Source organism: Pholcus phalangioides, unplaced genomic scaffold, assembly GCF_987345545.1.
Source record: "Pholcus phalangioides strain wild (caught in Gottingen) unplaced genomic scaffold, Ppha-v1.0 ptg000015l_1, whole genome shotgun sequence".
Taxonomy (NCBI): domain Eukaryota; kingdom Metazoa; phylum Arthropoda; class Arachnida; order Araneae; family Pholcidae; genus Pholcus; species Pholcus phalangioides.
In genome coordinates, this window is record NW_028301608.1 from 38,201,317 (window position 1) to 38,212,682 (window position 11,366).

An 11,366-nucleotide genomic window follows, 5' to 3' on the forward strand; every position below is an offset into this window, starting at 1 on the left:
CTTACCCCCAATGATCATCAGCTGCTCCTCTGCCTAAGCGATCATTTATATACGGATCATCCGTCTCGATCAGGGGTGCACAACCTCCGGCCCTCGAAAAGTGTACAGGTAGAAAAGTATTAATATACACAACACGATAAATGCATAGGCTGACCATATGTCCTTCATAAAAAAATACGGGAAACGGATCCATACGAGATATTAAATTATCACAAAAAAAAATTGTCAAGTGCAGGTAAAGTTGTCAATTAACGCGAAAAAAATTGTTTATTACAATTAAAATTGCCAATTACAGCTAAAAAATTGTTAAAGACATTATGCCATGAAAACAATCTGAATTCTTTTTTTCAAAACTTCAAATAAGCCTCGTTGAAAATTAGGAGGAAAACGGGATGCTTTAAGAAAAAGTTGGGACGACGAAAATTACTTTGAAATCTATCTAGGAGATTTTGAAGTTACCGGAATGTCCCATAAAATTTACAGGTCATATGGTCACCCCATATATACGAATTTCTGGCCGCAAGTGGTAAAATTACCGTATATTTGGCCTGCGGACTGAAAATTCTGTGCACCCCCTGGTCTTGATCATTTTCACGAATCATTTACCTTGGTGGTTATTTACGTATGTATGTCATAATTATCCTCACAATCCTTCACCAGTTGCTTTCAATGTAACTTTTTCTTTTAGATCATACACGCTCAACCCGCGAGCTAAATGTGACCCTTGGAGTCATCTGATGTGGAGCGACTTCAAACGTAATTTTATACAAATGAAGTTATCGGCACATTTCCAGATCATTTAAGTGACCAGTAGTGCAGTTCTGTATGCCGGAGGTAAAGGGCGCTATGTCCATTCTCGGCAATGTTGGGATAATGCTATTAATATTTAACTACTCTCGTCACACTACACATTGGTATAAGACACCAAATCCCATTGCAATAAATAGCATACAAGCGATCCCCATAGAAAGACATTCTAAAAAAAGTCTTTAAACGGGTCTTCCCTGCAGGGCCATAGCGTACCTTCTCGGAGCACCCCCCCCCCCCCCACTAAAAAGGAAAACAATTATGCAAAATAAGTGCACAATTTTTGTGAAACCTCCATTCGGTTCGGGGCTCCCCCCGGTGGCCCTTCCAGCCTAGTTACGACCCTGCTCTCCTGTAAAATTTCCCTTTTGTGACATGGTGCCCTTTAATCCCAGCGTACAGAGTTCCACACCACTTCTGTGACCCGTGGCATATTCTCAGATCACTCAAGTGGCGTATTCCCAGGTTACTTAAGTGTCACGGTGCTTTTCCAGATCACCGTAGCACAGTTGCAGATCACTTTAGCGACCCGTGGCACATTGCTAGATCATTTAAGTGACCTGCGGTGCTGTCCCAGATCACTTTGTAAAGTGGCCCGCAGCACGTTTTTAAATCAATGAAATAGCACACTCTCTCCTAACGGTTGAACACCCTTGTTCCAGCTAGATCATCTTCGAACTAATGGACGTTTCGACCACGTACCAACCCAAGTGTACAAGAAGAAAATCATTTCGTGAATGACCTTTTATCGATATTTCTCGGAATACTCGAAACATTCGTATGAGAAAGTGTATACAGTATTCGCATCTGAATATGGAAAAGGTTCTTCCCCTCCCCAAGATACCCATATTTTTACGTAGCATCCGAAACAGACACGGGAGAGACGTTTAACCTCATCCGTAATCATCATCATCTATAACCATTAGACCAATTAGTCTGGCACCCCTGAGGTGACCGCCCATTTTTCTAGTCTCGAATGTGCTCCTTCTGCTCTTCCCCCCCCCCTTCCGCGACCGTATATAATGAATAGTACTGTATATATGTATTTCTCATGAAGTAGGTCACTGACTGGAACTAGTCATAACTGGCTGATGTTTTCGCCCTTGTAAAATACTAAAACCATAGTCACAAGGTTATGGTACAAGGCTGAGTGTGTCAAAATTTTCTTCGTCGTACCGTTAGAAATTTTAAGTATCTTACAGCACCCTTTTAAGTACTTTGGCAGCACCCTAAATTGTCGTGATATAGGTCTACACTGGGTGAGAATCATGGCCTTATCAAAACTTTAATGTAATTTTGTCGCATAATGACTTTTTCTGCCACTCCCTATAGATCTCGAGACACCCACCTAATGTGGGTGATAATCTGACACACCTTTTAGGAGATTGGTATAGCGCGTTCTACAAAACAAGAGTGTATTAGAAGTCATATACCTAACATATAATAAAAAATTCTGAAAATTTTCAAATTATTTTCTGACGTGAACTAACTCCAACCTGAATAGTTCGGTGGCTCTCGTGTTGTGTTTGTTTGTTGTTGTTGTTTTTGGGGGGGGGGCGGCTTTCTTCAAATTTTGCAAAAAAAAAATTATATATAAAACACTTAATCGAATTGCCAGTAATAAAGTATACTTTACCCTTTCAGGCCCGAAACATTCATGTTTTTGGAAGATGTTTTTGCATTTTTGATGCTCAAAAATTCATTAAAAATATGAGTCAAAAATCTTTATTTTTTTCGAATTTTCATTTTTTTTTTGGGGGGGGGGGGAAAGAAATAATTCACTTCGTTCAAATTTTTTCACCTAAGATAATGCAGGGTATATTTGTCTTCATATACACATTTTTTTTCTTGATTTTATTGCTAAATTTTATGTAATATAAATCGCACTTTCTCTTAGAAGCCATCTTAAATACCTCCTGAAAGTTCAACTTGAAGTGCTGGCCTCTGATGAAAGCCCCCCAAAATTTATATCACCATATTTTCTAACTCAAAACTTACACAATCTTTAAAGTCGGGGCTTAACTCCCTGAGGTTAAAAAAAAATTCTACAGTGAGGAAAAGTAGCACCCCACATTTGTGCATGCAAGGTCTAAAAATTATAATAAAAAAAAATTCAAGAATTTGGGAATGCCCCTGTTTCACCACTCCGCCCCTCAACCATGTGCTTACCCATGAAGAGAACACCTGGCAAAGCCGTCTCATATGCCTGAGGAATAGGCACCGGAGCCTACGAACTGAGGCCATTTGAGCCTCCCTACCAATAACTTCTTCTAAAAAAGTAATGCGATTGACCTTCTCCCGTATATACGAGACGACCAGCAAGTTTCAGAGCCCCCTTCCCCCCCGCAATGTTTTCTTCCTATTGGCGTCTGTAGCCTGAGGCCCATATATTTTTTGGAACATATATTTGCGAGAAATCTTCACTAATTTTGGGCCATTATTATGATTCGTGGTCCCGATAGCCCACCTCCACTGATATTGACGATATTAGCTAGTTCCGCTGTCCAAGCATTTTTTTTGGGAGGGGGCTTTGAGCCATTTATGTACCTCGTAAACATTTTATATGTTTGCAATAAAAAATCTTAATTTAGGGCCGTTAACTCGGTACCCTGTTGGGACGGTACTGATTCAAAACCTTAACTATTTTCGGGGCCCTCGAGAGTCTATGCATGAAAAATCTTGTCTTAGTGTATTAATAAAAACATCCATTTATTTCCGAAGTAGGACTATTTGATTCTAGTCCATGGGTTCTTAACCTCTTGTGCTACACAGACCCTTCGTGCAAACAAGATGCGTTTTGGTGCATCCCGGAATTTTTTGTGCATGTATCGTGTTCTTTGCCTCTGAGAAATGCATGATTTAAGAAGCGACGCCACCTGTCTGCTGAATCCGGAAGCAACAACTTGTTAGGTTTCAATAACCAATAATTGGCTCATTTTCGGTGACAAAATTTCCCGCATTATATATATTCGCAAATATATGCTTCAAAAAATATATGGGCCTCAGGCTACAGACGCCGATAGAAAGAAAACATTGCGGGGGGGGGGGGGGGGGCGCTGAAACTTGCTGGTCGTCTCGTATATACGGGAGAAGGTCAATTGTATTACTTTTTTTTAGAAGTTATTGGTAGGGAGGCTCAAATGGCCTCAGTTCGTAGGTTCCGGTGCCTATTCCTCAGGCATACGAGACGGCTTTGCAAGGTGTTCTCTTCATGGGTAAGCACATGGTTGAGGGACGTAGTGGTGAAACAGGGGCATTCCCAAATTCTTGAATTTTTTTTATTATAATTTTTAGACCTTGCATGCACAAATGTGGGGTGCTACTTTTCTTCACTGTAGAATTTTTCGATCTTGATATCCCGTATTATTCTCGAAGAAATATGGTCATCCTCATATTCCACAAATGGTATAAATCAAGATAATACATAATACACTTGAAAACCAAATTACACGGAATCGAGGAAACGACGATTTTGCGGCTTTCGGCTCACCCTGAATTTTCTTTTAGCATCCTGGCCTCGTGCCCAGAAACAACACTCCACAAATGATGATAATAATGATACTTTAGCAACATGATTGCACAGAAGGTTTGCAACGACATATACACCCAAAAGAGAAAGTCGTATTCAAATTTCCCCACAACGTTTCTGAGATAATGTCCTGAAATAATAATCAAAACAAGTCGTCATTACGCAGATTTTCTTAGCTCAGTGTTTTTCAACCACCGGTCCGCGAAAAATTCCGACCAATTCATATTAATTACCGCTACGTGATTTTAGATTTATATTTAAAGATATTATATCCTGTCTATAATTGGTTTTCATTTCTGTCTTTAGCCACTAGCAGCAATAGCTTCTTAAGGCATGGGTCCACCCGGGAGCCTCACAAAAATGGGATCTGGTTGAGGTTTTCGAAAATTTGCCTGGTAGGGCCTCAGAAAAATCATTTGGCAAGGGGGGCCCATGATGCTCATAAGACGGCCGTGGTTAGCAGGTCTGCTGAAGAACTATATTTATTTATTTTTTGCCGGTCCGCAAATAATTTCTTTCATTTATTGTCCCTCCACAAAGAATATTTTTCTCCCATTTATTTATTTTTTGTCAGCTCATAAATTATTTTTATAGTTTATTTATTTTTTGTCAGTCAACTAATTATTTCTCATATTTAATAATTGGCGGTCGTCTGCTACTACTACTACTATTAAATCACACATGCACCTCGTTCATATTCCTCTGCGGAACGGAGCTTCTAACGAATTGGTGCATTTCGGAATGTAACGTGCAGTGGCCCTATGTGAAATTTGTTCCTGCGTAATGCTTGTTGTGTATAGTGCTGCCATCTGCCGTCAACTTTTCCAACTATGTGTGAAATATGATGATTGAATAATTGTGCCGTTGTAGAACTGTTGCTCTCTGTGGCGAAACTTTTTAACGAGAGATATATCGGCTCGCATTTGCGCCTTGAAATCGGGAACTTAATTGGTGGTCTGCAAATTCTTCCCCCCCCCCCGCGTATTTATTAACTGCCGGCCTAAGCGGGAAAACGTTATAAGCGGGATCGACTAGTACATGGAAAACTTTTATTTATTATCTCTCCTGTTTACTTTTTTTTTGTCAGTCAAATTATTTCTCCCATGCTGCCGGCATAGGCGGAGATAGACTTGGAAGTCTAGGGTGGGGGGCACGATTATGATGTCAATTATATATACATTAGATCAGTCTACTCCCCTCTGACGCCCCCCCCCCCACTCCCGTATCTTCGTCCATAGCTGCCGGTACGCAAAATTGTTCCACTACTTCCGCACCGTTTCGTAGCGGTAAAAATGTTTAACACACTGACTCGGTGCAGTCTTAGGACATGAGCCCACCTGGGCATGTCTCGGAAGCCACAAAAAAGGGGAGACTCACAAAAATGAGATCTCGTTGAAACTTTCGAGAATTTGCCAAGTAAGGGTCTCAGAAAAACCACTTGGCCTGGGAGTCCCATAATGCTCTTAAGCACTGACTTAAATAATAACACTCAGTAAAAATATTAGCAAACCTACTTTTTTGAGTCAAAAATTTGTTTTCAAAAACACCCTCTATAAATCCGTAAGATTTCAATTTCCAGAACACTGTTAATAACAATAATAATGATATAAGTCTAGGAGAGGTGTGTTTTTGACACACGTCTGGTAGATTTTGATCCCAGACGTATTTTCTCAGACGTTAAAAAAAAACAAAAAAAAAGGGATGAATAATTTAAGTATTTAATATAGAAAACCTTGAGAGAAAAGATGGCGTACGTTGGCCTGTAATGCCCTGTCTCTTCAGAAATCAGACGTTTGTCTGGAAAGATTCCCAAATACACTACTGCATGTTTATATATAAATATCGAGCGAGACACTTTTTCCATGGAAATGTCACGAGAGGTCTTTAAAGTCGTCTCTTTTAAAAAGACACGAGAGAGAAAACATTTTTTTTTTACTTGTTCAACCTTCAATTATATGATTTTGTTGTGAAAAATCTCATCAGATGATGCCTAGGTCTATGTGCACACAAACACGGCGTTATTCTGTGACGAAGGACACACGTCACTGCCCGTATGAGATTGTCAAGTTGTCAAATTTCTGTTCGATAACGATCTAGATATCCTGGGAGTGAGTTTGTTGATGGCTGTTTTGTCAGATCAGTAGATCGTTTGTTAGGTCCAGATGGCTTCTTCTTGGCTCGTTTTCCTGAATAACCAGGGTAATACCGTACAAGGCGTTTTTAGACTTCGAAGAATGAGAATATTTTCAGCAGAGTGATAAATGAGAGCAGAGTGATGGAAGCGATCGCCCCTCCCACAAAGAGCCAAATAATATGGAATAAATTTGTATGTCCCGTAAAATACGGGATGATCCAATGCTTCTACACAAATAAGTCGCTTCTCCGATACATCGCCTTGGATCATTACCTCCTAGAGAGGTTTATCTATTTATCTATGCCTGGATCCACCTGCCTCCGCTCCATTTACAACTAAAGATGTCCGCTCCATTTGTAACTAAAGATGCCCGCTCTATTCGAAGCTGAAGATGCCTGCCTTCAATCCATTCGAGGCTGATAATGTTCCATTGAAATCTGAAGATGTCTGCCTTCGCTTCACTTACAGTCGAAGATGTCTGCCTTCGCTCAGGGGCTAATCCAGTGGGGAGGGAGTAGGAACGATTGTTCCTCCCAAGAGCCGAATGATATGGGAAAATTTATCTATCCCGCAAAATATTGGATGATTCAAAGCACTTACACAAGGTGCGGTCGCACCGGGCCCCGTACTCACGGTAAATCATTGGAGGCTTTCAGAAATTCTGAAATTATTTCTTGCATTAATTCTAAAACTGTTTCTTGCATTAATTCTAAAACTATTTCTTGCATTAATTCTAAAACTATTTCTGGTATTAATTCTGAAATTTCATCCATTCTGGAATTTTTCCTTCGGTAAATTCTAAATTTTCACCAGTTCTAAATTTTCTTAGGAAATAGAATTATTTTTTTTCCTATTAATTATTTTTAATTCCTCAAGTCTAAAATATTCATTACTTTCGGGAATTGTTCCTCTAACTAGTTTAAAATTACCTTCATTGCTGAACTTTCACCAAAAATTTGTGTGTTAATTTACATTAAATTGTGTGGTTTAAAATTTTTTGCGTTTATATTTGTCATCATTCCTGTATATTCTAAAATAATAGATGTAGAATCTCCCACAAAATATATAAAATCAGGATAAATGCGGGGCAAGGGGGTCATAAACATTTTTGTACCCCGAAATTGTTGAGACGCTCCTGGCTCCACTATTATTTTCACACTGGACCCTACATCTGGTAAGGGCAGCTCTCCCCGGTCTTCAGCAAACAACGTCATGAATCAAACGCGAGAACTTTCATATTCAAAATACAGTAAAGCCTCTCTTTTGCGGACACCGGTGGGACAAAAAAAAATTCCGTAAAAGAGGGGTGACCGTTAATCAGGGGTTTGAAATGCATACTTTTATTATGCATTTGGGGGAAATTATTATTCGATCGGAAAAGAGTGGTGACCGCATGTGAGCGGGAGTACGTTAAGAGGGGCTTTACTGTATTTTGAATATGAAAGTTCTCAATTTCATTTTCAACCAATTTTCAATTTTTAGACCGTAACCTATATTTGCTGCACGACAAGAAGGGTGGACTACGGAAGAAGCAGGATGAATTTCAGCCTTCCAGACCAGTAAAGCTGATACCAGGGAGAGTTTGCAACTTGCGGCCACGTAGGGGTACTAGAAATTCACGAAACGGATACGTCATTGAAAGGCGAACTTTATTGGAGAAACTATAAACACTTAACATGTTAACGTGGTGAATCAATGCCACCCATAATCCAGCTAGCCAGCCGATGTAGCTGCGGGAATGATGAAAATCTCCTAATCGCCCAGGAGAATTAAGATGTAGGATACTTATGGAACAGGAATGTGTGCCTAGAATGAGCTAAAACACTAGGGTGTCCGAACATTGGCTGACTTGGACCAGGACTCCATGTGACGCAAACGTGACATCTATCCGTCGTTGTACGGCATACGCGACTATAACTTGTGACATCCAATGAACGCGGACGGACCGCCACCAACGGAACTTTGATTATCGAGTCCAGACGTGCCAAGGACGCTATAATATCAATTTAGATTTCGATTCTTGATTGATTCTTCATGATTTATCATAATTATTCCGTTGATTTATACTCCTGTAATTGGACTTGTGTTATTCTTTTATACAAATTTATATGCAGTAGTTATATATACATATACATATTCAATAGAATTCCGGATGCACCCATCTTTCGGGAACGCTTCGATATCTCCTTGAGATGGGAAGCGGGGTGTGTCCATAGACTTAAGATATAAATAGACCGCGCACGCTATTCATAAAACTTGTCGAACGTGAAGAAAAGATGAGCAGTATTGTCGGGGAAAGAACAGGTTCTGCGCTATTACATTTGGCGCGTTTTCGCAGAAGCTAGGATGTTGCTGTAACGAAATTTGACTCAATTCGATCAAGTTGATGAAAACTTTCCTTCATTTTTTCAATGAATTTCACTCATTTTTATGTGAAATATTTACGGAGTATCAGATTTGAAAAAATAAATTCTATAAAATAAACAAATATTGGAAAACGGAACAACGTATATGTTGTAAAGCCGAATTCATTTATATTTTTAAATATTCTCTTCATTCACTTTGTCGCTTTTAATTTCGAAAATTTATTTATACTAGGGGTTATTAAAACAAAAATATATCTTTCCAGAACATTACAATTACTCTATATACTCATAATTAATGTATAATTAATTATAATGCATCATATTATGTTATGTAATGTAACACATTCACACTCATACCATATTCAGTCATGAAATAATATTCAAACAATAAGAAAAAGTTTCATTTCTAACATTCCTGAAAAACCTTTTATAACCTCATCACACAAAACTGTAAACACTTACATAATATTTCAGGATTAAAATAGATTTTACTCAAGAAAATTACAGAATCTCATCATCAATTTCTCTAAATTATAAGAATTAAAATTCCATGTAGAGTATATATGTAATAATTTAAAGTATGTATATATATATATATATATATATAATATTTTAGGATATAATATTTCATATATATAATATAATATTTACACATGTCACACATATATATATATATATATATATATATATATGACATATGTAATCTCTTCGCTCCAAAAGTATGCATATGTTAATCTTAATTTAAGGTATTAAATCGTTTTTAGAATGATTCTTTTTCAAGATAACATCTGAGGTACACAATATATGACTTCAGGTCTTAGTACAGATATTGACTCAAAAAATCAATTGAATAATTAATTTCCTTGTTTGAAGCGGCAATTTCACATACAACAAACATAAATTAATGAATAAAAAAATTTCTTTTCTGTAATAGTTTTATCTCAGGTGTGAAGAGGGGGTAAAAATACTATTACTTTTAGAGGTTGTTATGCATTTTTATGCAAAACTGCAATTGTCTAGAGGGGGGGGGGGGAGTTTTCCTCACATTCTATTTAAATAGAATATTTTTCATAAATTTCTCCTTCTGAAAAGCATATTTTCTTCCAAGTTGAGCAAAACTCGAATGAACTCACTAGCTCGCCAAATCTCGCCAAATCTTGCGGAGACGTATATTTCAGTTAAAACTTCATAAAACTCACAATTTCAATCATTTATTGCCAAAAATTCTATTAAAACATTTAATAATGATTCATGACATTTGAATTTTACCAAAACTTGGAACTTTAATTGAATTAAATCCAAAATGGAGTCGTTAAAAACTGAGATTACGTCAGAAATCCATTGCATCGTCAATTTAATATTCCAATTTTTAATTTATAAGAAGAGGAATACGCAAAAAAGTATTCCCTTGTGAAAGGATACTGGTCCCCCTTTCCTAAACCGCTCAGAACATCCGAAAGCTGCGCAAGTGTTGGCCATTCTAATCAAAAATAAGACAGCGCGTGTAGATTGTCATACAAATAGCCATAAGGAAAGCATTGCCAGCGAGATTCCCTGACCAGCCTTTCGACCGGAGTCACGTGACTCCGGATCTTTGCTTCACATTGTAACCCCTCGCGCGCACTCTATAGTATTATTACTCTGTGGGTGTGTCCGATCCTTCAATGTTCAATGTACATTCATACCTCACATTTCATTAAAAAAGACGTCAGAAATTTCATTCAAAATAGCAACCAAAAAAAAAAAAAAGATATGACATGAATGTCGCTCTCCACTTGTTAATACAAGATATACAGAAGACTGGATGTTGTGAAGATATTTATTATTTGAGATGTTAATTTTTTAAAGAAGGAAAAAATTCATCTCTGCCTCTACCGGGAGTCGAACCCGGGTCTCTCGATTGCCGGACGAGTGCTCTGACCACTAAGCTACAGAGGAGATAGAGCTCTAGCGAAGGAAAATCTCTATCTCCTCTGTAGCTTAGTGGTCAGAGCACTCATCCGGCAATCGAGGGACCCGGGTTCGACTCCCGGTAGAGACAGAGATGAGTTTTTTTCCTTCCTTAAAAAATTAACATCTCAAATAATAAATATCTTCACAACATCCAGTCTTCTATATATCTTGTAAAAGAAAAAGATCTTTGATCATTTTGAAAAAAAACAAGACAAAAAGATTTATCAGCGGCATATTTGTTTGTTCAGGACTTTCCTCTTAAAATTTTCTCTCTTATCGCACACATACCGTAAGTTATAATTTCTATCTCTCCCGCCCCATTCAGCTTAGAAACCACATCCGTTCCTAAGATCTCTCGCAGGTCAGCCAACAGAAAAGATGCGTGTTTGTACATGTGCACGTAATGTGTCTTCACCGGAAAACCACCAAAGTTCAACGGTACATATTGTATTTAAAAAAGAAAACCCTCGAAAAAGGTTTTTCTTCTTCTTCTTCTCCATCTTTTTTTTACAAGGGTGGGTACATACATACAACACATGCTTGTTCTTCTTCTCGTTCTTGTCTACATCATGCCAAA

The 11,366-nt window shown here is 38.1% G+C and overlaps 1 non-coding gene across 1 annotated transcript; it reads right to left on the bottom strand.

Annotated features, from left to right (window-relative positions):
* Window positions 1-10,702: 10,702 nt before the first annotated feature.
* Window positions 10,703-10,774, bottom strand: TRNAA-GGC (transfer RNA alanine (anticodon GGC)). The gene has a single exon. It is a non-coding gene; the product is annotated as a tRNA-Ala (tRNA).
* Window positions 10,775-11,366: the final 592 nt, after the last annotated feature.